Source organism: Pinus tabuliformis, chromosome 1_1, assembly GCF_031772625.1.
Source record: "Pinus tabuliformis cultivar Carrire ecotype Pingquan chromosome 1_1, CPIR1, whole genome shotgun sequence".
NCBI classification, from domain to species: domain Eukaryota; kingdom Viridiplantae; phylum Streptophyta; class Pinopsida; order Pinales; family Pinaceae; genus Pinus; species Pinus tabuliformis.
The window spans coordinates 183,888,926-183,913,477 of NC_142297.1; the positions used below are offsets into that span (position 1 = coordinate 183,888,926).

The following is a 24,552-nucleotide window of genomic DNA, read 5'->3' on the forward strand; positions in this document are numbered from 1 at the left end:
TATTTCTGCATAGTTTGGAGGTACGCTACAAAGACAACCCACACTGATCTCTCACAAGGCAGCAAACGATATTTTGTTGAAGATGGATAATTAAAGTGCACATTCAGGAGCCCATGAACTATGAGATGTCATTGATCAAATCAGCCTGCGGCTAAGATCTGCTGTAGGAGATTAAAAGCGTAGATTATCTTGGCTATGTTTGATGAGCATGCGTTGGAGACTGGTGCGTTGTGGAGGCTGTCATGGAGCATCATCATCATGAGATAAGTCTAAGCGGTGGAGCGCAGAACAATGAGATCGGAGCTATACAGTAAAAAGGTCTCACCATCACTCTCATCTTTTAACAGCCAATAATCACCCCAAATAATTACAAGAGATGGTACGAGCGTTCTTATGTTGCATTGGCACAAACGTGATTGCAAATGCTTGAGTAAATTTTTTATTTTGAATGTGGGATCTTTCATCACTTGTTCAATAAGATTATGAAGCAGATCTCTGTTTCCTACCATTAGGGCGTGATCTTCATCTGCATAATTAGATAATAGTCTCCTGCACAATCTCTGTTTTCTTATGGCCTCTCTTCTTCGCTCATGATCCTCGATTTCTAGAAGCAAAGCAAGCTGAGGCCATTCTTGTATGGTCATGTCTTCTTGTATGGTCCTATCCCTTTCAGAGGCTTCAGTTCCTGAGGTTTGATTACCATTTGCAAAAAGTCTCGGGTTAGCTGAGAAAGAGCCCATAGAATTCCCCGGCGACAAGGAAATCTCCGTTCCGAGACAAGAGATCTGCCAGAATCTTAAGAATTGATGGCGAGTTGAACCCTGGACCTGAGACGATTTTTGTATTCCAGAGAGGCAAAGAGGGAATCCACCGGGCGAGTACTGCTGCGCGGGAGCGTTCTGCTATTGGTAAGACAACGTGTTCGGTATCTGTGAAGAGATCGTCGAAGTCGCTGCTTATATGAAGACAACGTGATTTCTACACCTATTGGAACGACTTTTTCTTTCGAATAGTCAATGGACTTTCTCTCTTTGTTTCTAATCCAACTATTTCCGTGATGTATCCTGTTTTAGCACTATTCGAGCCATCCATTAAAATGAGCTACCAGCAATGTGGAAGTGGCATGCGTCCAAGTCAAAGGAAATCAATTGCATGAATAAGGTCGTAAGTTTTTTTTAACGTAAAGTTTAAGGTGGACACTTACTATGATCAAAACCCTTACTTTATGTTAAAAGTGTGGAGGTATATTTTTGTTTTAAGTGGAGTGATAAGGTTATAAAGTATGATTTTTGAGAGATATAAAATGTGGAGAAATAAGGTATCCCTTTTAAATTAAATGAGTTAATTTTGGGAGATATAAGGAGTGACATAAGAAAGAGGATTAGTCATAAGGTGCATATTTTGTAAATTTGGAGTGATAAGCAAATATTTTTTTTAAAAAAGAGAGTCTTTTTTTGTAATCAAGAGTAATATTTTACTTTGAGAGAGATTTTGAGAGTGATTGAGTGAGTGCAGGGAGTTTTTGAAGACAATTTGCTTCTAAAGTTTGAATTGTGACATTCTCATTGCTTGAGAAGTTGAAGAATGATGTACTCCAGTAATTAATAAAGGCATATTTTTTGTGGTGCTCGTGTCCTAGATCCGCCCGAAATTGAATAAGGGGATCTTAGGTACACCATGTGTATTTGTGATGGCGAGTGTTTCTATGGCTTCATGTTGTTGCTTATGATTTGTGTCTAGTTTTGACACATAAATGATCTCATTTAACACACATAAAGTTCAATGCCAGCAAGCACAACACCTATATCGAAATAGTTGCAAGGAAGGATAATTAAGCTCCACACATACAACAACTCATCAAAGTTTTCAACATCGACATTCTACTTCAACAAGCAAATTCAATCAAGTTAATGAATTTGTAAACTTCATTGTTTCAAAGCAAAGTCTACATCAACATTCTTGCAAACAAATTTAAGAACTTGTGAATCAAATTCCAATTACATTGCATTGTACGAGTGCATTCTCGGTTGAAACCGACACCCACGTTTTGATTTGATCAGAAGTCAAGCACGTCCATTCTCTTCAACTTAGTCAAATTAAGACAAGTGAATTCCTTGTTTTATGTGAGTCATTAAAACCATTGTAAGCTTTTTTGGGTGCATTTTCGACAGTGTTCGACACCCTTCCTTTAAAGCACAATCAAGTGAGTCCATGAGTTTTAACTCTTTGAAACAACCATCACAGCAACCAAAACAAGTTCAACTCTAACAAGTTGAGTTCGTCATCAAGCGAGCGTGAATTCCAGAAAGTTCTAACAAGAGTTCTCAGCAAGTACAATAAGCAACAAATCAAGCAAGTTGAGATCAACAAATCAAGCGAGCGTGACAGTCAAGTCCCATAGCAAGCGAGCCTGTCATTCAAGTAAAGTGACACAGTTCAAAGCACGACATCTACGACAAGAGAGCCTGACTTCAAGTGAGCAAGTTCAGATGGCGCAGCATATTCAGTTGTTAAACATTCTTCACAGTTTGATCATCTCCAGTGATGAAGACATGGTGCACGTCAGCAAAGAAACTCTTGCTGATATTTCGCGGCATCTATAGCAAACGCATGAAACCATTGAGTTTCTTCAGCTTGAGTCCCAACTTCAAAGGAATGAATTGCAAGAAAAGAGTGATACTTTCAAGTCTTTGAACCATCCAGATGATAAGTCATTCATCCCAACAACTTCAAGTGTCAAAGTTGTTCATAATCAAAGTCAAATTTCTTCCAAACCCATCATCAAGCCCTGGGAAGAAATTCAAAATAACAAGAATAGATGAGGCTTAGGATATGTTCCTGATGACATCAATTTACAAATCCCAGATTATTCCAAGCCAATTAAGTTTGTGAGTGCAGGATTTCTTGAACCACTCACCTCAGCAGGTTCTGAGAAAGTTGTAGACAAACGAAATTGCATGCAACCTGAAGTTCATGTTCAACCGAAATGCTCTCATTGTCAAAGAGCCGGTCATATGGAAGATCAGTGTTTTGATCTCCATCCGTGTTGCCATTGTGGCAAGCCCAATCATTCCTCAGCAAAATGTCGCAACCACCAAAAATCAGGCAGATTGAAGATCCATTATGACTGGATTGATCCTTGGGAATGGTCATCCACAGTCAAACGGTTGTCTCATTTCTACAACCGACTACAATCATACATAGTGCAGCCAGCAGTGAACAGATGATGGTACTCTCATGCGGTTGAATGAGGGAGTACAACAGTGAAACTCTCCTACACCTGAATGGGGGGAGTTCAGATATATTTTGGAGAAGATTGTCTCTCCTTTCAGCTGACAAAGGGGGGAAAATGTCAATGAAATTGACAAGTGGTTGTCAGACTGAAAGTCTCGACAACATCAGCGAAGCAGCCAGTGGGCATCTTCATCAGCCAGTGGGCATCTTCATCAGCCAGTGGGCATTTGTCATCAGCAGTGAGCATCAGCGAATTCGCCAGTGGGCGATCGACAGCCAAAGCAGCAGTGAGCAGCTTTCATCATAGCAAAAGCAACATTGAGTTGTTTTTCGACATCTTCAGCCAGTGGGCGATCATCATCAGCAAATACGCCAGTGGGCGTTCATCAAATTGTGTCAGTGGACACCGGATGCTGTTTTCAAGCAAAGGATAGTTGGATCCTTTTGCGGCTTGGCACATGATGGAGTTGTCAAGCGTCCCTCTGAGATGAATCAGTCATGCAGCTGACTCAGTCTCTTGTTGAGCATCCAGCTTTGGCGGTTTTTTCAGGCAATGTTTTTGAGGATCAACATGAGAACTTGGAAGATGGTTCCTCGTTCTTATTTTGGATTTATCATTGAAGGGGGGAATGTTAGCCTCTCTCATAAAACAACAATAAATCCAAAATAAATTAATTAATTAAATATTCAAAGTTAGGAATTTGTGCCTAACTCTTGGGTTGTTCCTCTAAGATAGGAGTTAGTTTAGGTAACTCCTATATTGGTGTGTCTGGTGAGAAATTATCTCAACCAAAGGTGTCTAAGATAGCACGCACTATCTTGAGAACACTGTCTCTCAGCTATTTATTTGTAACACTATTTCAATTATTTTGATGTAATGTGTAATGAGAGAGAAGCATGAGGCTTCAGCCTTTTTCCGCCAATATTGTGTCTCTGGTTTTTATGTGTGATTTATATATTTGTTTGAGTTAATGTCTTTTTCAATAGAAACCTGCTCCTCAACTTCTTGCAAAGTATTCTCCTCTGACACATCATGATTACCATATTGTTCAATTTTTGGCTTTGAGAAATGAGTATAAGGAGCAAATTTTTGCTCAAGTCTAAGAGATGAAATTACTCCCATAGGATCATAAGTCCAAATGAAACTTAATTTAAATTTCATTTGACTTAATAAGTTTTTCCACCTCCTTATAAGCTAGTATGGTATTTAGTATGAATGGACCAACTTGAGCTTTCAGCTTGAATTGAGATTTTTGCTTTCTGGACAAAAAATGAATTTCATCCACATGTGTGCTTTGTCTTATGAATTCTCAAGCAGAAATCTTCATAGGAACAAAAAATGGCAGCTTGTATGGTGGCAAATCCCAACCATAAACTCTGATCTCTGTAAAATTCTGGTATAAATACCAGTCTCCCACTTTTGACTGTTCACTCAGATGCAAAATGATTTCAATTTTTGTTGATATCCTTGGGATTGTGTCGCTACTAAGGAGACATAATCACAAATACATAAATTGATCCACAAAATCACTAAAAGAGTAATCTTTTGAATTCCTTTTGACTAATGATTTTTAATGAATGACATAATGTGACCTTCCCTATGGTTGAAGCTTTTGAAGTGGCATTTTGAATCTCTTAGACTAATTATATAAGAATAAATACACTAATACAGATTGATGTTTGAAGTCCCTTTCTGTACTAAATTTTAAGAATTTTTCATGAATGATATCTGAAATAAACTGACCAAACTTGAAAAGAAGAGAGGACTTGATCCAGATGGATATTGGTGGCGACCTACCTATTCCACTTGGACCCCCACCATTGTTTCTTTCAACTTTTTGGTTTCCTTATTTTAGCACAATTTACTATTTTTGGCATTTTTTCGGGTCCTAAACCTCTGGAGCCATTTTGAGGCCCTAAATGACATTTTTTGGGGAAAACCGGGACCAACATGGTTTTTTATTCCCGATTAATCATTCAAAAGTTGTAGTCCTCGGATAGATCTTTCTAACGAGGTATTGTGCGTATCAAACGAAGATCGTATGCCAAAGTTACGACCCTAGGAAGTTGATGTACCAATTTACCCAAACGGGGCCCATAGTTTGGCGCTTCATCTCCTAGGGTTAGGTTTTTGGATGTTTAGGGTTTTCCATTGTTTCTCAATAATAAATAGGCCTTTAAGCCTCATTATAACATAGTTTAAAGGCATGTGACCGCCACATCTCTTCTCAAAGATAAGCTACCATCGCCCGAGCTAGTCTTATTTCCATTTTGTTTGTAAGCATATTTCAAAATTTGATATTAATGAAATGAAGTGTTATTTCTACTGCATATTTGTATTTATGGTTATATCTGTAATGTTTTGCGTTCCTGTTTAAATCTGGATCAGGGCTTTTTACCAGACGAAAATATTGACAGAATCTCTATGATGACCTCATCAAGCCATTCATCACTCTAGTAGCCTAAAAGACAACAAGCCATAGAAATTACTTGTCTAGACATTTCTAGAAATGTTGCTAAAGAATATGGTGGATTATGACGAGGAAAATTGGAACCTTGTGGCATAAAATACTCCAAGATACTAGCTCGCCGCTAAGAGGTAAATTTCCGATAGATTTCCATTAGCGAATCAACTAAAAAGTTGTGAAGGGGGCATGGAGGATTAATCTGTAAAGCTTGAAAAATGGATTATGGGGTTATGGAGAGCAATGATTCACCATTTATGGCTACTATTTCTCTCTGACTGTGCAGATAACGATTTTCACACCAGGAAACAAATTTATTGAGTTGATGGGTTTGAGGTAAAACAAATTGAGGTAACATGGATTCCCAAAAGTTGAATTCATCACTAGCATCTTTAAACTTTTGGAAGGCCCAACTGTGCAACTAATACAATTCAAATTCACATTTGGTCTCTATGATTTTGAAATCAGTATCTATAAGAAGGAATTCATCTAAATTCGGGATTGGGGGAAGCATTGGGTTTTCAACATATATTTTAGATTTTCCCTTCTAACTACTCATTCTGAATTAAAGGGAGAATAAGAAATTACAAATACTCGGTGATATGTTGGTCATTTGACATGGTCAACTACAAAATTCGCAAGAACTCTGTCACTAAACACCTCTGCAAAGATTGCTGGAATGAGGTAAAATTATAAGTTTAATGGAGGGTAATTTAGTTTAAAAGATGATTTTGAATAGTCGTTAATGAAAATAATAGTTATTGCGTCGAAAAACAACTATCATAACGTTGACAGGAATGAATTTAATGATTCAACAGTCAAATCATTTAAAATATTAGAGGAAATAACGAGGGTTATTTTTGCAGAGGGGATAAAATGGCGGGAATGATAGCGGAGATAGTGGTTGGGTGGAAGGCGGTTTGCGGGGGGGTGTGGCAGTAAATGGTTTTTATGAGGGGGGTCTTGCAATTTACAAGCACCTGACACAAAATCTTTAGTGGTTTTCATGAAACAAGTTTGTGAACCACGCCCCTCTCCCCGCTTCGTTAAACGTCGAGAGTGCAAGGGGGTCCCGCAATCTATTTTCAATTTTTGATTTCAGTGGGATGATACCCGGTCGTTGAAACCTACGTGAAATATAAGTGCAGTGGAAACAATCAAAACTTTATGATAAAATTGTATCATTATTTATCAAAAATTTAATTGAAAGTGACATTTATAAAAATACGCTCGACCTTTATTACAAAGTGCAATAAATTAATTTCTTTATTTTTTTTAAAATATACAATTTGAAAATAAATTGCATGGGTAAAAATAGCTACAACATCGGCTCCATCTCGGGTCTGCTTCCCCCTGTGGGATGTAGAGAACATGCAGATCCATATGCCTTCTCCTTGGGGCATGGAATCATTATTGTAGAAAATCCCAATTTCTCTTGAAAATATAAATCACATTGAATATTTACAATGATAATGAAAGGAGTACTGAATTTAGTGTTTTAAATATCGCCCATTGACTAGAAATGATAAATATTCTCCCTGTAAATTCTGAAGGATGAAAGTATTATTTCCCTTGATTTCTGCAATTTTAAAAGGTCCCAACCAAGGGATATCAAACTTTCCATGCTTTCCTTTTTGTTCTCCTTGTGTCCCATCTTAATACTAGATCTCCCTGTTTGAAATCTCTCTCTCTTACTCTCTTGTCAAATAAACTCTTCATCTTATCCTTATATTTACGCCGTAAGGCGTTCCCCTTTGAAATGAATTGCCCTAGCCGTCGCCGTGTCCTATTCTTCACCGTAGATGTGTGGTGTTAGACGATTGAACAAAGTTTGATCGTTGATCAAAAAACGGTTCATGAAACTGAAACGGTTCATGAATTTTCGTCTAGCGGTTCTCGCTCATGGCAATGGCGGTTTAATTACCCTGAGTTGCAGTTTGAAAAGACTTTGAGAATAAGAGAAGTCGGATGTTCAGAAAACGATGGACGCGGCAGCCATTGCTGCTGCAATTTCTCCAGCGGAACCTGGATTTTTGGTGTCGATGCTGTAAACAGTACGAGATGTGTCCCACGAGATGAGCGTTTTGGGCATCTGAAAATGTCTGATTTCTTAGCGCATTCCCTCAAGGCAATTGTTCAATTCCTGGTACCGGAGCTCAAATCGCTGTTTGATTCAACTATGAATGAGTTCGACTCCTTTAAAGACATTAAGAAGCTCTTTTCCGATGGGAAAAAGTTGCCCAACAACTCAATTCTGGAAGCTGCCAAAAATTTCATTCCCTTTGAGCTTGTCAAAGAGTTTCTTACAACAGACAGCGAAAAATTGTTCAAGTATCCCCTTCCTCAAGTTATAGCCCGTGAGTATTTCTCTTCCAAACACGTCCATGCATCTTCTTATTCTGTGCTTGATTTCTACCAGATTCTGAATAATTGAACTTCAACAAAGGGGACAACACCTTGTAGTTCATGTACATTGTTATCAGCCAAAACAATATCTACATTTTCACATCTATCAATCTCGGAAAAAGGCTTCTCTTTTATGAATGGTGTGTTTGGTACTACCAGAATCAATATTCCAAATGCATCGTGATGCACTGACTTCTGTGTCTGGCTATTAAAAGATTATTATTTTCTCTGTTCAGTGTATTTTCCTCTCGGCTCTTGATTAATTTATATGATAAGATCTAAGTGATGATAATTCCCTTAGGAATGTTAATAATAATCTTTTATTAACCATTGTATTACTTTCTGCAAAATCACTTTGATGAAATTAGAATATTCATGAAATAATACGTAGATAGCAGCGCATTATCAAACAAGCAAACAATATCGCTAGACTGCTTAGGGTTTACATTTAATAGAGATATTACAAGCATTTGGGATCGCCAGTGTTGTAGAGTACTTGATACTAAACCAAGTTGTACTGCTCGTAGCGGATGGAACACCGACGGAATTGCTGCAATAAAAAGGCAGGCGTCGCAGTCGAAGGTACAGCGTGCCTCACTGCACATTGCTCGGCTGCCAACCGGCCGTCGTGTAACCGCTGACGGGCGTTGTTTGTTCCAACGTACGAACAGTTTTGAGAGAGCATCGAAAAATGGACTTTCACTTGGGATTTGATTTGAGTTAGAGACGCCCATAACGGACGTCTACAGAACATTCTACGCCCCCAGCACTGCGAGTAGTACAGAACATTCTACGCACCCAGCACTGCGAGTAGTAGCATTAGAGATAAAAGCAAAGCCGAATTACCTAATCAAATGGCTGCCTCAAATGAAATAATATCACTACGTTATTGTGATCGTTAAGCATCCGTTGAGGACACCCCGTTTTATATACATCCCGCGACATGTTCTGTGCGTAAGATAACCTCCATGACGTTAACGATGATGGTGGTTTTTGTGAGTGACAGAAACTGTGTTTCAGGCCGCCATTCATTCCATCACACGCATGAATCAGGCCAGTCTGTCGTTTATCTCATCTCTACTACGAAGTAGACGTATTTCCTGTTGTATGGCCAACCATATTCTTTAACATCACCGCTATTCATATTTTTATTCAATTGTACAGTGTTTTAAAATATATTTAAATGGTGATTTATTATTTCAATATTTATATTTTAATTTAATATTATGAAATGAATGTATTTGATTTTGAATAGTTAAATAAAAACGCCGTAAAATGAATTGCCCTAACCGTCGCCGTGTCCTATTCTTCACCGTAGATGTGTGGTGTTAGACGATTGAACAAAGTTTGATCGTTGATCCATGCATCGTGATGCACTGACTTCTGTGTCTGGCTATTAAAAGATTATTATTTTCTCTGTTCAGTGTATTTTCCTCTCGGCTCTTGATTAATTTATATGATAAGATCTAAGTGACGATAATTCCCTTAGGAATGTTAATAATAATATTTTATTAACCATTGTATTACTTTCTGCAAAATCACTTTGATCTCTTTATCCTCTTCCCTTGCCACTACGGAAGGTTAAATAATGGAAGAAATAGCTTCTGATGTTATTCTTGGTGATATGCCCATCGCTATTTCGGGCGCTATTCTCATCACAAATCAAGGTGTCGATGTGAACATGCATTTTTTTAGATACATATTATGCCACCACTTGAAGCCAATTCATGCAGTCAGAAACACTAGATTTTGACGCTATAAATATACGGTAAGATATTTCACATAATTGTATTTATTCAAGCACAAGGTGTAATGTTTGACCATCGAACTATCTCGAACCCTTTTTCCACGATGAATCACCGAAATTTCTAGGTTTGCGTGATCAATCTACGACTCTAAGAAATTGGGTTTAGATCGACGGTGAGATTGAGAGAGGGTTGGTTAAAGGGTAACCACCCTCCTCTCCCGGTTCGAACTGCCTCTCATTTTCTCACTTTCCCCTTTGCCAAAATTTGGCTTTGTAACTATTTTACAAGAATCTGGGTTCAATATGATGTCAGAGTTGTTCATCTATGTGTCATCACACTTTGGAAATAGGTAACTATAAAGTTCAATTCTTAATGACGACCTTACCTTTGCAGCCGATCACTTCCCCGTTTTGGATTCTCCCTTCATAATCATCATACACTGACTTCTTGGGGATTTTCTGTTATTTTTCTCAGGAGTGTTGGATACTAGGGTTGCTAACTATTATCATGGTGATTTACTGTATTTTCCTCTCGGCTCTTGATTAATTTATATGATAAGATCTAAGTGATGATAATTCCCTTAGGAATGTTAATAATAATCTTTTATTAACCATTGTATTACTTTCTGCAAAATCACTTTGATCTCTTTATCCTCTTCCCTTGCCACTACAACCTCTACCTCCAATCCTTTCATCGTCATTGTCTTTTTTTAGAAAACAATCTTTTGCACTGATTATTTCCACCACAATATTTGCAAAATTTGGATTTGGTATTTTGTGAATTACCTTGGCAACTATATAATTATTTGCTAACTTGATTAGCTATTATGCTTGTCTCTGCCATGACATTAGTTTTGGCCACTTCCTTTGAGCCTTCTTGTAAATGCTCTGTGTGGACCTTCACACTCGTTCTTTTTTGTTGTTCTTGGATTAGAAAACCTACAACTTCTTCAGTTGAAGTTTCATTTTGAGAATAAAATGATGATTTGAAATTTTAATACAACTCAAGCAAGCTAATGAATAAAATAGTAATCATTATTTTGTCTTTAATTTCGGTATCGATTGAAAATAGTTTTCTTCAATTCTTGCACTTAGTGGACATGTTTTATTATAGAATTGATTTTTGTTATATTCAAATTTGCTAATTTGTTTTTCAATAATAAATTATAAATTTCATTAGAGGTTTCATACAAACTTTATAATTTCTTCCATACTTCAATTTTCTTCAATTCTTGCACTTAGTGGACATGTTTTATTATAGAATTGATTTTTGTTATATTCAAATTTGCTAATTTGTTTTTCAATAATAAATTATAAATTTCATTAGAGGTTTCATACAAACTTTATAATTTCTTCCATACTTCAATAGTAGTGCTAAGGCCTCTGATATGATGAAGAATGACGACCTCAAGAGCAAAAGTGAGTAGTGTTACATTTTTATTTTTCTTCTTATAGTGATTAGGCATGGGATCTAGTTTTTGACATGTTGGAGTGACCAACTCCCAAAGATCATGATAGGAAAGGAGTAGGTTCATTCTTTGTTTCCTTGCTCGGTAATTCTTCCCATTCAATTTGTGATGTGATATTCTGACATAATATTATTGGTATGGGTCAGATCTGCTTGTACCCCTTTTCCAATGACTTGATCCTTAGAAAAAATTGATTCACCTCATCTGTCATTTAATTGAAGTCTTTTCTCTTAACAATTTTGTTGTAACAGCCACATGAGATCAAAATATTAATATCAATCTGAAACTCATTCGTGAAACCAAATCCAACCGCATTCTCACAACGTTGGGATTGTCAAATGATAGTGTCATCATTTGTACACATCAGATTGCTAAACATGCATAAATCCTTGAGAACTACTAAAATTGTAGCTGAAACCCTGGAATGTAATTAAAAAAAAATAATTATCAATATTTACACAGCTTAGCTCATACACTGGACATCGGTTGGATCGAGGCCGAGAAGCGAAGAAAGAAAGTTAGGTCGTTGAGCCAGTTTGTATCTTAGCATGCACAGATAAACCCTAAGGTGTTCTCGTCGAACACGTCGAAATGTCCCTCAACTCCTGTTTCTGGTTTTCCCCCTCGGTTGTAGTGTGTTGTCGGTTATCTACATTGTATCCGCGTGCTATCCATGCACATTTAAATTTTAACTGCGGGCAGGTAGGATTTGTTAATATCTCACATTTAAAAATTTAAATGGCGGAGGCATTTTTGAAAGAACAGTGTTTACTGGAAAGTATGCCTTGGAGATTTCTTCGGTAGTGTACGAACAAGGGTTACTTGCAGATCTCATGAAAAGGTAGTCATAATTGTTGTTGTACATACACCATGGAGTTAAAGACTAAAATTTATTTAGGTCAGTGATCTAATCACTGTGCACATTTGACCTATCATTACTTGGTTGGTGAACTGTCCATCGGTGGGCTTCTCCCAATTTATTATAAATATGGACGATCTCCTTACAATTATACTATATCTCTCTGTATATAGATTTTTTCTTTCAGTTAGTTCTGTTTTTTACTGTAACGTTTTATGTATGGAATTCAAACTTTGGTATGATGCTATGCTGATTAGTGCTCTTTGTTTTCTAAACAGTAATCAATACTGATTAAAATATGAGCCTCATATTTGTGTCAACCATTTGAATTTTGATTAACATTCTTACCTGAATGTGATTACAACTTGACAAGGGTATGGCAGTGGTGGACTCATCAATGCCCTACGGGTTGAAGCTAATGATCAAAGACTACCCTTACCCTGTGGATGGATTGGAGATATGGTTCGCAATAGTTTCATGGGTTAAGGAGTACCTGTCCTTGTACTACCAGAATGATGATGCAGTGAAATCTGATACAGAGCTGCAAGCATGGTGGAAGGAAATCAGAAATGTTGGCATCCAGGGAGCTATCTAGTAATAATAATAATAAAAATGGAAAGGTGGGGAAGGAAGAAACTAATAATTTCAGAAATTTGGACCTTTTATCCTAGCTTTATTTGTTCTTCAAATCCAACTAATATTTTGTACATCCAACTTATGGTGAACCAACAGCTTGAAAGCCAATTGCAAGTCATTCAGCCAACAACGATCTATAAACATGCCATAGTATTATGTCTCTTCATATTCACAATAGTGATTCCACTGTCATATTATTATTCCCCACTTGGACAGAGCGATGACACAAGGGGTTTATACATGTTGACCAACCTTGTAAATTGGATCTTATAAATTATAATTCTTGTTTTCAATTTATTTAGTACCCATTGAAGAAAAACTAAAATAGTTGAAGGGTTGAGATGAAAGGCTAAAACAGTTATTCGTATGTTTTTAAAAAATATCCATACATTCTGGTCGAATCCATCTGTGAGCGCTAAATCTTTCCTGCATGTCAATCTCTTATTTGGTGGAAGAACACCCGACCGCTGCCCCTCGAAGAACATAATGCTCTTTGAGAGGGCATATTTGTAGTCAAATTTGTCATTTCCAGGGAATGATTTGGTGGAAGAACACCCGACCGCTGCCCCTCGAAGAACATAATGCTCTTTGAGAGGGCATATTTGTAGTCAAATTTGTCATTTCCAGGGAAAGCAAAGTCTATCACCTCTCTGTAAGGTTCACCTCAAATTTTCTTGCAAGTTCAATCCACTGTAGGATGTGAAAGGAAGTGTCATAATGCTAAGAGCGAAAAAGAGGGGAAGGAAGAAACTAATAATTTCAAAAAATTTAGCTTTCTATCCATACCTTGATTTGTTCTAATAAAATAAATATTAATTGTTTGACGGCATCCAGGGAGCTATCTGGTAATAATATTATTATTATTATTAGTATTATAATAATAATAATAACAATGGAAAGGTGGGGAAGGAAGAAACTAATAATTTCATAAATTTGGACCTTTTATCCTAGCTTTATTTGTTCTTCAGATCCAACTAATATTTTGTACATCCAACTTATGGTGAACCAACAGCTTGAAAGCCAATTGCAAGTCATTCAGCCAACAACGATCTATAAGCATGCCATAGTATTATGTCTCTGCATATTCACAATAGTGATTCCACTGTCATATTACTATTCCCCACTTGGACAGAGTGATGACACAAGGGGTTTCTACATGTTGACCAACCATGTAAATTGGATCTTATAAATTAAAATTCTTGTTTTCTAGCCTTCTATTTCTGTAGATATCAATTGTGTAGTTGATGGTATACTTTTTATAAATAAATTTCCATGGCTATTACAGTTCAATTAAGAGCCAATCTCTTACAGAGTTCAGAGTTGAATTCATCTGTAACTGCCTTTGATTTAGGGACTGATCTAGAAAAGACTTCAATGCCTAACAAGCCTGTGATAATCACAACCATAAACGTAGCTTGGGCAGAAGAAAATAGTGTACTAGATTTGTATATGTAGAGCCTTCGAATAGTTATTGAATCATGTTCTCCTTGTTGTAGTGGACCAGGGGTCATTTAATCGTTGCCAACATATTCATCGCACTGCTATATTTTGCTGAAATAAATATCTGATTTCAATGAATCTGCCTCTGCATACGAAGACCGGCGTGAATGGTAAAAGTCAATGAATCTGCCTCTGCGTGCAACTAGAAGTTGTTGGATGAAAATCTTTGTTTTAAAGGAAAGAAATGGAATGGTTTTTTTGTTATTTGGATTACCAAAAGAAATGGCTTAGTTAAGATAGCTTATAAATGGAGGCACAAGTTCTGAGGCTCTCATGGTGTTATTTCAATATATTGGCCCTGTTCAAGTTTTGAATGATTCAGAAATTAGCAGATCTGTTAGATAGTGGAGGCAGGAAATTTGCACTTCTTTTCTGTCAAACCTGGTAGCTGATAAAAGATGAGAAACGACTTAATCACACACCTGTTGGTAAAGGCCTAATACTAAGAAGGCAGGTAGAAGTGGATGATTAAGATTGTTTATAGGTTTAGCCAACAGTTTTATTGGTAACATGCTTAGTTTGAACTTTTGGTGATATTGTTTCATCACATAGGCTGACTACGGTTAGCATAGTAGTTTTCTTTGTTTACATGTATTCCCATGATTTGGCAGACATTTATGTTGCACTGGTTGTGAGTTGTTAATGGTTTCGGATGTGGATTAGGATTAAATAGCTCTTCGAGGAAATGTAATGATATGCTGGATTTCCAGTTGATCAATTTGCTAGCTTTTCTAGATGTACTTATCATACAGCGGACACAAAGTGAAGAGAGGCTCTGTAACAAGGAGAAGCTGCATCAGCTTCAGAGCTTTTCTGTTGTGGTCTGCCCTGTTTATACTTACCCTGTTGCACTGTATGCTTGTAGATATGCAAATTAATAACTGAGAATACTTTGAAATTGGTTTCAAAGTATGAGTTTAGTGAATGTCATGTTCTAAAGCTTATTGTGTCCATTCTATTTAGAGATATCTTAGGCTAAGGATGTGTCGACACTTTAGCCTTTACGTGAAGGCTTATCATCCAAAGATCATATTGTATCTACACTTTCTTTGTATCATAAATATGCGGTTTCACTAAGATCAATAATTTTCATAGTGGAGCAATGCCAATGGATTTGGGACTTTAACCTGAATTTTAGTAATTTCCTTTGCTAATTTGATATGTCGGGTCTTAGGCCATCCAAACCAACTTACAATTTTAGTTATAACTTTACAATTTTCCTTGGAATGTAAATGAATGGAATGTCAACTAAAGCAAGAGGCTTACGAGACAGTACTAAAGTTTTCTTTTTTGCTTCCTTAAAGACTATATGTTACATAAGAATCACAAATTGACAGAATGAGTTCAGCCAGACCAGGTGGCTTGCAGTACTGCATTGAAATTTTATGCTTGCGTCATTTTAGCCAATATATGTCATATAAGAATCACAAATTGATAGAATGAACTACTGGTAATGGAGTTGAATTAGACATGTAGGTTACATTTACTCTGATATAATAAAATTTTTGTGTACTGGGGTTTAGATATGATTTGATGTGCTAGTAGTGTAAGAGTGGTTATTGTCATTGTAAGTAAGGTGATTATACCAGCAAAATTTTTATAAACTCGGCAGCAAGTGTGGCCTCCCCTTGTATGGGAATAATACAATGAAATGTTGTTGACTATCACCATTGAGAACAACCCACGGCTATATCATCAATTATTCTTAATACATACATATTTTTCTTGTAATTTTGCCCAGCCCACCATAGAATTTATGTGCATGTTGAAGGTGGCTGCTTATTTCAAATTGGGGAACTTGGCTTAAAATTATGAGTTCCAAACTTAAATCCTATTTCAATGAGCTGGCTACACATCTAATTTGTTGAACTTCAACCTTGGGAACTAAGATGGATGCTGACTCTTTTTGCTCTGTCATTTGTTTCTTCTTTCTAAATGATGATGTGACCAACCACATACTAGCACTTACAGTAATATATTCATCTAAATTTGTATACTCAACTATTCAAAAAGTTACAAGTAACAAAACTCAGCTACTATTTTCTATAACTAAAGCCTGGAAAGTAAACTTCACATGTTAGTATACCCAACTATTCAACAGTTAACAAGTAACAAAACTCAGCCACTGTTTTGTATATCTAAAGCCTAGAAAGTAAACTTCACACGTCATGTCATAAGCTATAATATTTTGGCTTTAGCATACCATAAAGGGAATTAGTAAAACCACAGCAGAATTTAAGAAACCATGCAGTGTAACTTACAACACTACAGTGAATCACATAACAAACTTTAGTGGACAATCATACTTGGGAAATGCTAGTTTTAGAAAGTAACAAATATGTTGAGATGACCAAATGGTAGCAAAATGCCTCACACAGTTTCTTATGATGTACTACCAAAATGCTCTTCAATGTATCTCTCTTATCTATGACTCTTCAATGTGCCTCATCCCTCAATCAATTGTGACTACTAAATACACGTTGGTCCTTCTCACACTAGATTCACAATGTTGCTTTACTTACACAATGAATCATAATACAACATGATGTGAAATGCCAAATAATACCTAACAAATGTGTATTCTCCATGATGAAGTAGCTAATTTATAGATAAAAACTAACACTTTAAAACTGTTTTATATTTTTTTGGAAGCATCATGAAATTGACATTGAAATGGTGAGAAAACATCATCAAGAATGCAAAAATTTAGGGCCCACGAACTTGAAAGCTTGTAGGTGATTCTGTCAGATTAAGAAAGCTTGTATTGGAAACTCGATTTAAAATGTTACCAAATTCCATTCATGGGTCTTGAAGCTCATACACTGGACATCGGTTGGATCGAGGCCGAGAAGCGAAGAAAGAAAGTTAGGTCGTTGAGCCAGTTTGTATCTTAGCATGCACAGATAAACCCTAAGGTGTTCTCGTCGAACACGTCGAAATGTCCCTCAACTCCTGTTTCTGGTTTTCCCCCTCGGTTGTAGTGTGCTGTCGGTTATCTACATTGTATCCGCGTGCTATCCATGCACATTTAAATTTTAACTGCGGGCAGGTAGGATTTGTTAATATCTCACATTTAAAAATTTAAATGGCGGAGGCATTTTTGAAAGAACAGTGTTTACTGGAAAGTATGCCTTGGAGATTTCTTCGGTAGTGTACGAACAAGGGTTACTTGCAGATCTCATGAAAAGGTAGTCATAATTGTTGTTGTACATACACCATGGAGTTAAAGACTAAAATTTATTTAGGTCAGTGATCTAATTACTGTGCACATTTGACCTATCATTACTTGGTTGGTGAACTGTCCATCGGTGGGCTTCTCCCAATTTATTATAAATATGGACGATCTCCTTACAATTATACTATATCTCTCTGTATATAGATTTTTTCTTTCAGTTAGTTCTGTTTTTTACTGTAACGTTTTATGTATGGAATTCAAACTTTGGTATGATGCTATGCTGATTAGTGCTCTTTGTTTTCTAAATAGTAATCAATACTGATTAAAATATGAGCCTCATATTTGTGTCAACCATTTGAATTTTGATTAACATTCTTACCTGAATGTGATTACAACTTGACAGGGGTATGGCAGTGGTGGACTCATCAATGCCCTACGGGTTGAAGCTAATGATCAAAGACTACCCTTACCCTGTGGATGGATTGGAGATATGGTTCGCAATAGTTTCATGGGTTAAGGAGTACCTGTCCTTGTACTACCAGAATGATGATGCAGTGAAATCTGATACAGAGCTGCAAGCATGGTGGAAGGAAATCAGAAATGTTGGCATCCAGGGAGCTATCTAGTAATATTATTATTATTATTATTATTATTATTATTATAGTAATAATAATAAAAATGGAAAGGTGGGGAAGGAAGAAACTAATAATTTCATAAATTTGGACCTTTTATCCTAGCTTTATTTGTTCTTCAAATCCAACTAATATTTTGTACATCCAACTTATGGTGAACCAACAGCTTGAAAGCCAATTGCAAGTCATTCAGCCAACAACGATCTATAAACATGCCATAGTATTATGTCTCTTCATATTCACAATAGTGATTCCACTGTCATATTATTATTCCCCACTTGGACAGAGCGATGACACAAGGGGTTTATACATGTTGACCAACCTTGTAAATTGGATCTTATAAATTATAATTCTTGTTTTCAATTTATTTAGTACCCATTGAAGAAAAACTAAAATAGTTGAAGGGTTGAGATGAAAGGCTAAAACAGTTATTCGTATGTTTTTAAAAAATATCCATACATTCTGGTCGAATCCATCTGTGAGCGCTAAATCTTTCCTGCATGTCAATCTCTTATTTGGTGGAAGAACACCCGACCGCTGCCCCTCGAAGAACATAATGCTCTTTGAGAGGGCATATTTGTAGTCAAATTTGTCATTTCCAGGGAATGATTTGGTGGAAGAACACCCGACCGCTGCCCCTCGAAGAACATAATGCTCTTTGAGAGGGCATATTTGTAGTCAAATTTGTCATTTCCAGGGAAAGCAAAGTCTATCACCTCTCTGTAAGGTTCACCTCAAATTTTCTTGCAAGTTCAATCCACTGTAGGATGTGAAAGGAAGTGTCATAATGCTAAGAGCGAAAAAGAGGGGAAGGAAGAAACTAATAATTTCAAAAAATTTAGCTTTCTATCCATACCTTGATTTGTTCTAATAAAATAAATATTAATTGTTTGACGGCATCCAGGGAGCTATCTGGTAATAATATTATTATTATTATTAGTATAATAATAATAATAATAACAATGGAAAGGTGGGGAAGGAAGAAACTAATAATTTCATAAATTTGGACCTTTTATCGTAGCTTTATTTGTTCTTCAGATCCAACTAATATTTTGTACATCCAACTTATGGTGAACCAACAGCTTGAAAGCCAATTGCAAGTCATTCAGCCAACAATGATCTATAAACATGCCATAGTATTATGTCTCTTCATATTCACAATAGTGATTCCACTGTCATATTACTATTCCCCACTTGGATAGAGTGATGACACAAGGGGTTTCTACATGTTGACCAACCATGTAAATTGGATCTTATAAATTAAAATTCTTGTTTTCTAGCCTTCTATTTCTGTAGATATCAATTGTGTAGTTGATGGTATACTTTTTATAAATAAATTTCCATGGCTATTACAGTTCAATTAAGAGCCAATCTCTTACAGAGTTCAGAGTTGAATTCATCTGTAACTGCCTTTGATTTAGGGAGTGATCTAGAAAAGACTTCAATGCCTAACAAGCCTGTGATAATCACAACCATAAACGTAGCTTGGGCAGAAGAAAATAGTGTACTAGATTTGTATATGTAGAGCCTTCGAATAGTTATTGAATCATGTTCTCCTTGTTGTAGTGGACCAGGGGTCATTTAATCGTTGCCAACATATTCATCGCACTGCTATATTTTGCTGAAAGAAATATCTGATTTCAATGAATCTGCCTCTGCATACGAAGACCGGCGTGAATGGTAAAAGTCAATGAATCTGCCTCTGCGTGCAACTAGAAGTTGTTGGATGAAAATCTTTGTTTTAAAGGAAAGAAATGGAATGGTTTTTTTGTTATTTGGATTACCAAAAGAAATGGGTTAGTTAAGATAGCTTATAAATGGAGGCACAAGTTCTGAGGATCTCATGGTGTTATTTCAATATATTGGCCCTGTTCAAGTTTTGAATGATTCAGAAATTAGCAGATCTGTTAGATAGTGGAGGCAGGAAATTTGCACTTCTTTTCTGTCAAACCTGGTAGCTGATAAAAGATGAGAAACGACTTAATCACACACCTGTTGGTAAGGCCTAATACTAAGAAGGCAGGTAGAAGTGGATGATTAAGATTGTTTATAGGTTTAGCCAACAGTTTTATTGGTAACATGCTTAGTTTGAACTTTTGGTGATATTGTTTCATCACATAGGCTGACTACGGTTAGCATAGTAGTTTTCTTTGTTTACATGTATTCCCATGATTTGGCAGACATTTATGTTGCACTGGTTGTGAGTTGTTAATGGTTTCGGATGTGGATTAGGATTAAATAGCTCTTCGAGGAAATGTAATGATATGCTGGATTTCCAGTTGATCAATTTGCTATCTTTTCTAGATGTAATTATCATACAGCGGACACAAAGTGAAGAGAGGCTCTGTAACAAGGAGAAGCTGCATCAGCTTCAGAGCTTTTCTGTTGTGGTCTGCCCTGTTTATACTTACCCTATTGCACTGTATGCTTGTAGATATGCAAATTAATAACTGAGAATACTTTGAAATTGGTTTCAAAGTACGAGTTTAGTGAATGTCATGTTCTAAAGCTTATTGTGTCCATTCTATTTAGAGATATCTCAGGCTAAGGATGTGTCGACACTTTAGCCTTTACGTGAAGGCTTATCATCCAAAGATCATATTGTATCTACACTTTCTTTGTATCATAAATATGCGGTTTCACTAAGATCAATAATTTTCATAGTGGAGCAATGCCAATGGATTTGGGACTTTAACCTGAATTTTAGTAATTTCCTTTGCTGATTTGATATGTCGGGTCTTAGGCCATCCAAACCAACTTACAATTTTAGTTATAACTTTACAATTTTCCTTGGAATGTAAATGAATGGAATGTCAACTAAAGCAGGAGGCTTACGAGACTGTACTAAAGTTTTCTTTTTTGCTTCCTTAAAGACTATATGTTACATAAGAATCACAAATTGACAGAATGAGTTCAGCCAGACCAGGAGGCTTGCAGTACTGCATTGAACTTTTATGCTTGCGTCATTTTAGCCAATATATGTCATATAAGCATCACAAATTGATAGAATGAACTACTGGTAATGGAGTTGAATTAGACATGTAGGTTACATTTACTCTGATATAATAAAATTTTTGTGTACTGGGGTTTAGATATGATTTGATGTGCTAGTAGTGTAATAGTGGTTATTGTCATTGTAAGTAAGTTGATTATACCAGCAAAATTTTTATAAACTCGGCAGCAAGTGTGGCCTCCCCTTGTATGGGAATAATACAATGAAATGTTGTTGACTATCACCATTGAGAACAACCCACGGCTATATCATCAATTATTCTTAATACATACATATTTTTCTTGTAATTTTGCCCAGCCCACCATAGAATTTATGTGCATGTTGAAGGTGGCTGCTTATTTCAAATTGGGGAACTTGGCTTAAAATTATGAGTTCCAAACTTAAATCCTATTTCAATGAGCTGGCTACACATCTAATTTGTTGAACTTCAACCTTGGGAACTAAGATGGATGCTGACTCTTTTTGCTCTGTCATTTGTTTCTTCTTTCTAAATGATGATGTGACCAACCACATACTAGCACTTACAGTAACATATTCATCTAAATTTGTATACTCAACTATTCAAAAAGTTACAAGTAACAAAACTCAGCTACTATTTTCTATAATTAAAGCTTGGAAAGTAAACTTCACATGTTAGTATACCCAACTATTCAACAGTTAACAAGTAACAAAACTCAGCCACTGTTTTGTATATCTAAAGCCTAGAAAGTAAACTTCACACGTCATGTCATAAGCTATAATATTTTGGCTTTAGCATACCATAAAGGGAATTAGTAAAACCACAGCAGAATTTAAGAAACCATGCAGTGTAACTTACAACACTACAGTGAATCACATAACAAACTTTAGTGGACAATCATACTTGGGAAATGCTAGTTTCAGAAAGTAACAAATATGTTGAGATGACCAAATGGTGGCAAAATGCCTCACACAGTTTCTTATGATGTACTACCAAAATGCTCTTCAATGTATCTCTCTTATCTATGACTCTTCAATGTGCCTCATCCCTCAATCAATTGTGACTACTAAATACACGTTGGTCCTTCTCACACTAGATTCACAATGTTGCTTTACTTACACAATGACTCATAATACAACATGATGTGAAATGCCAAATAATACCTAACAAATGTGTATTCTCCATGATGAAGTAGCTAATTTATAGATAAAAACTAACACTTTAAAACTGTTTTATAGTTTTTTGGAAGCATCATGAAATTGACATTGAAACGGTGAGAAAACATCATCAAGAATGCAAAAATTTAGGGCCCACGAACTTGAAAGCTTGTAGGTGATTCTGTCAGATTAAGAAAGCTTGTATTGGAAACTCGATTTAAAATGTTACCAAATTCCATTCATGGGTCTTGAAGCTCGCAAGTTCTCTATTCTTCATGATGGAGTAGCAATAATCTCTGTTCTTCATGATGGAGTAGCTATTTTATAGATAGAAATTAAAACTTATAAAATTGTTTTGTAATTTTTTTTGGAAGCATCATGAAATTGACACTGAAACAGTGAGAAAACATTATCAAGAATGCAGAAAATTAGGGGCCATGGACTTGAAAGCTTCTGGGTGATTCGCGCCAGTTTGTATTGGAAACTCCATTTAAAAATGTTACCAAATTCCATTCTTGGGTCTTGAAGCTCCCAAGTTTTGTGTTGTAGTTTCTAAGGACATTTAATATCCTCATGGCTTATATTACTATTCCCTAAAGAAGGAATCTTCCATAACAATCCTCTATGCGTGTACGCATTCGTTTGAAACTTTGATGTCAATCATGTTTCCCTTGTAAAATGTTACCAAATACGAAATTCCATTCCTGGGACTTGAAGCTCCCAAGTTCTGTGCTTTAGTTTTTAAGGACATTTAATATCCTCATGGCTTATATTACGATTCCCTGAAGAAGGAATCTTCCATAATAATCCTCTATGCATGTATGCATTCGTTTGAAACTTTGATGTTCAATCATGTTTCCCACACAAAGGTAGACCATTTTTTTCCAGTCTTATCTAAAGAGGTCACAATTTTGTCTGGACGGAAAATTCCGAAATTTGATTGTGGGAGTGTGTACATTTTTTTTGGATGGCGGAAATGGATTTAGCATCCATCATGAATGCCTGGCACCCAAAATACTGAAGCTTGACCGCTGTAATTGACATTTTAAAAAAAAATTAGCTGGATTTTTTCAAAATCATGCTGTAATTTCTATCATTTTCTGTGCAAAATTAAGGCACTCAAAATTCTAAAAAGTGACAACTATAATCCACATTTTCAAAAAATTTAGCTAAATTTTTTCAAAATCATGCTGGAATTTTTATTATTATCATCATGGCTCCAACAATTTTTTATGCATTTTCAAATATGGAACGACGACCATGATGTTGTTCACAATGTCGTATCGTTTCTTTCACCTCTTCCATTACAATATAATAGTATTTTCTAATAACACCATAAATAGGTAGCATATGGAAAAATTACATCTCGGGAAAAAAAAAAAAAAAAAAAAAATTGTTCACATAAACAAAAACAACAACATGGATAATGGATAACCTCTACAAGACATTACTATTATTTACCAAATAGCCATATTCGAATACACATAACTAATCATTTCGAATATAACACATTGTCATCCACCCTAGCTTTCAACAATGTCCATTCATATGTTGCTTTTTTCCCACACACTACTATTATTTACAAAATATCCATATTCAAAATACACATAAGTAATACTTTTAACTCTAACTCATTATCATCCACCCTTTCTTTCAACAATCTCCATTCACAGGTCGCTATTCTTCTACAAACTACTATTATTTACAAAATATCCATTTTCAGAATACACATAACTAACTGTTGCAATTGTAACTCATTATCATCCACCGTTGTTTTCAACAATGTCCATTCACATTTCCCTATTCTTCCCCACTCTATGCTATTCTTCCCCACTCTATGCCTTACGGCGTTTCCTTTGCAACATAAGGTGCAAATGCTAGTTTAGAAGTTTGTGTTGAACTTCTTCTCTGTCTTGATTGAGTTCAATAATATGATTGATTCTTTTCGAGAAATCACCAGTTTTCTCATGAGAATCCTACAATATTTTCATGAATGGAAATGCTAATTGGGTAGGGAAAATAACTTCAATACCATAAACAAGTTGGAAAGGATATTTACACGTAGATCTCTTGGGTGAAACTTTATTTTCCCAAACTGCATACTTCAAGTGGTTGTCCCAATTTCTTTTATGATCTGCTAACACCTTCTTAATGAATTTAATCAAGCTTTTATTTGATGACTCTCCTAGTCCATTACCTTGTGGATAATAAGGTGTAGAGTGATGTAAATAAATTTGGTATTTTTGATAAAAACTCAATCATTTTAATGGAACTAAAAGCTTGAGCATTATCTGTAACTA

General features: G+C 36.0%; 1 pseudogene; it reads right to left on the bottom strand.

The window, feature by feature from the left end:
* Positions 1-391: 391 nt before the first annotated feature.
* The window catches only part of LOC149212155 (uncharacterized), a 50,048-nt pseudogene continuing 25,887 nt past the window's right edge, over positions 392-24,552 (bottom strand).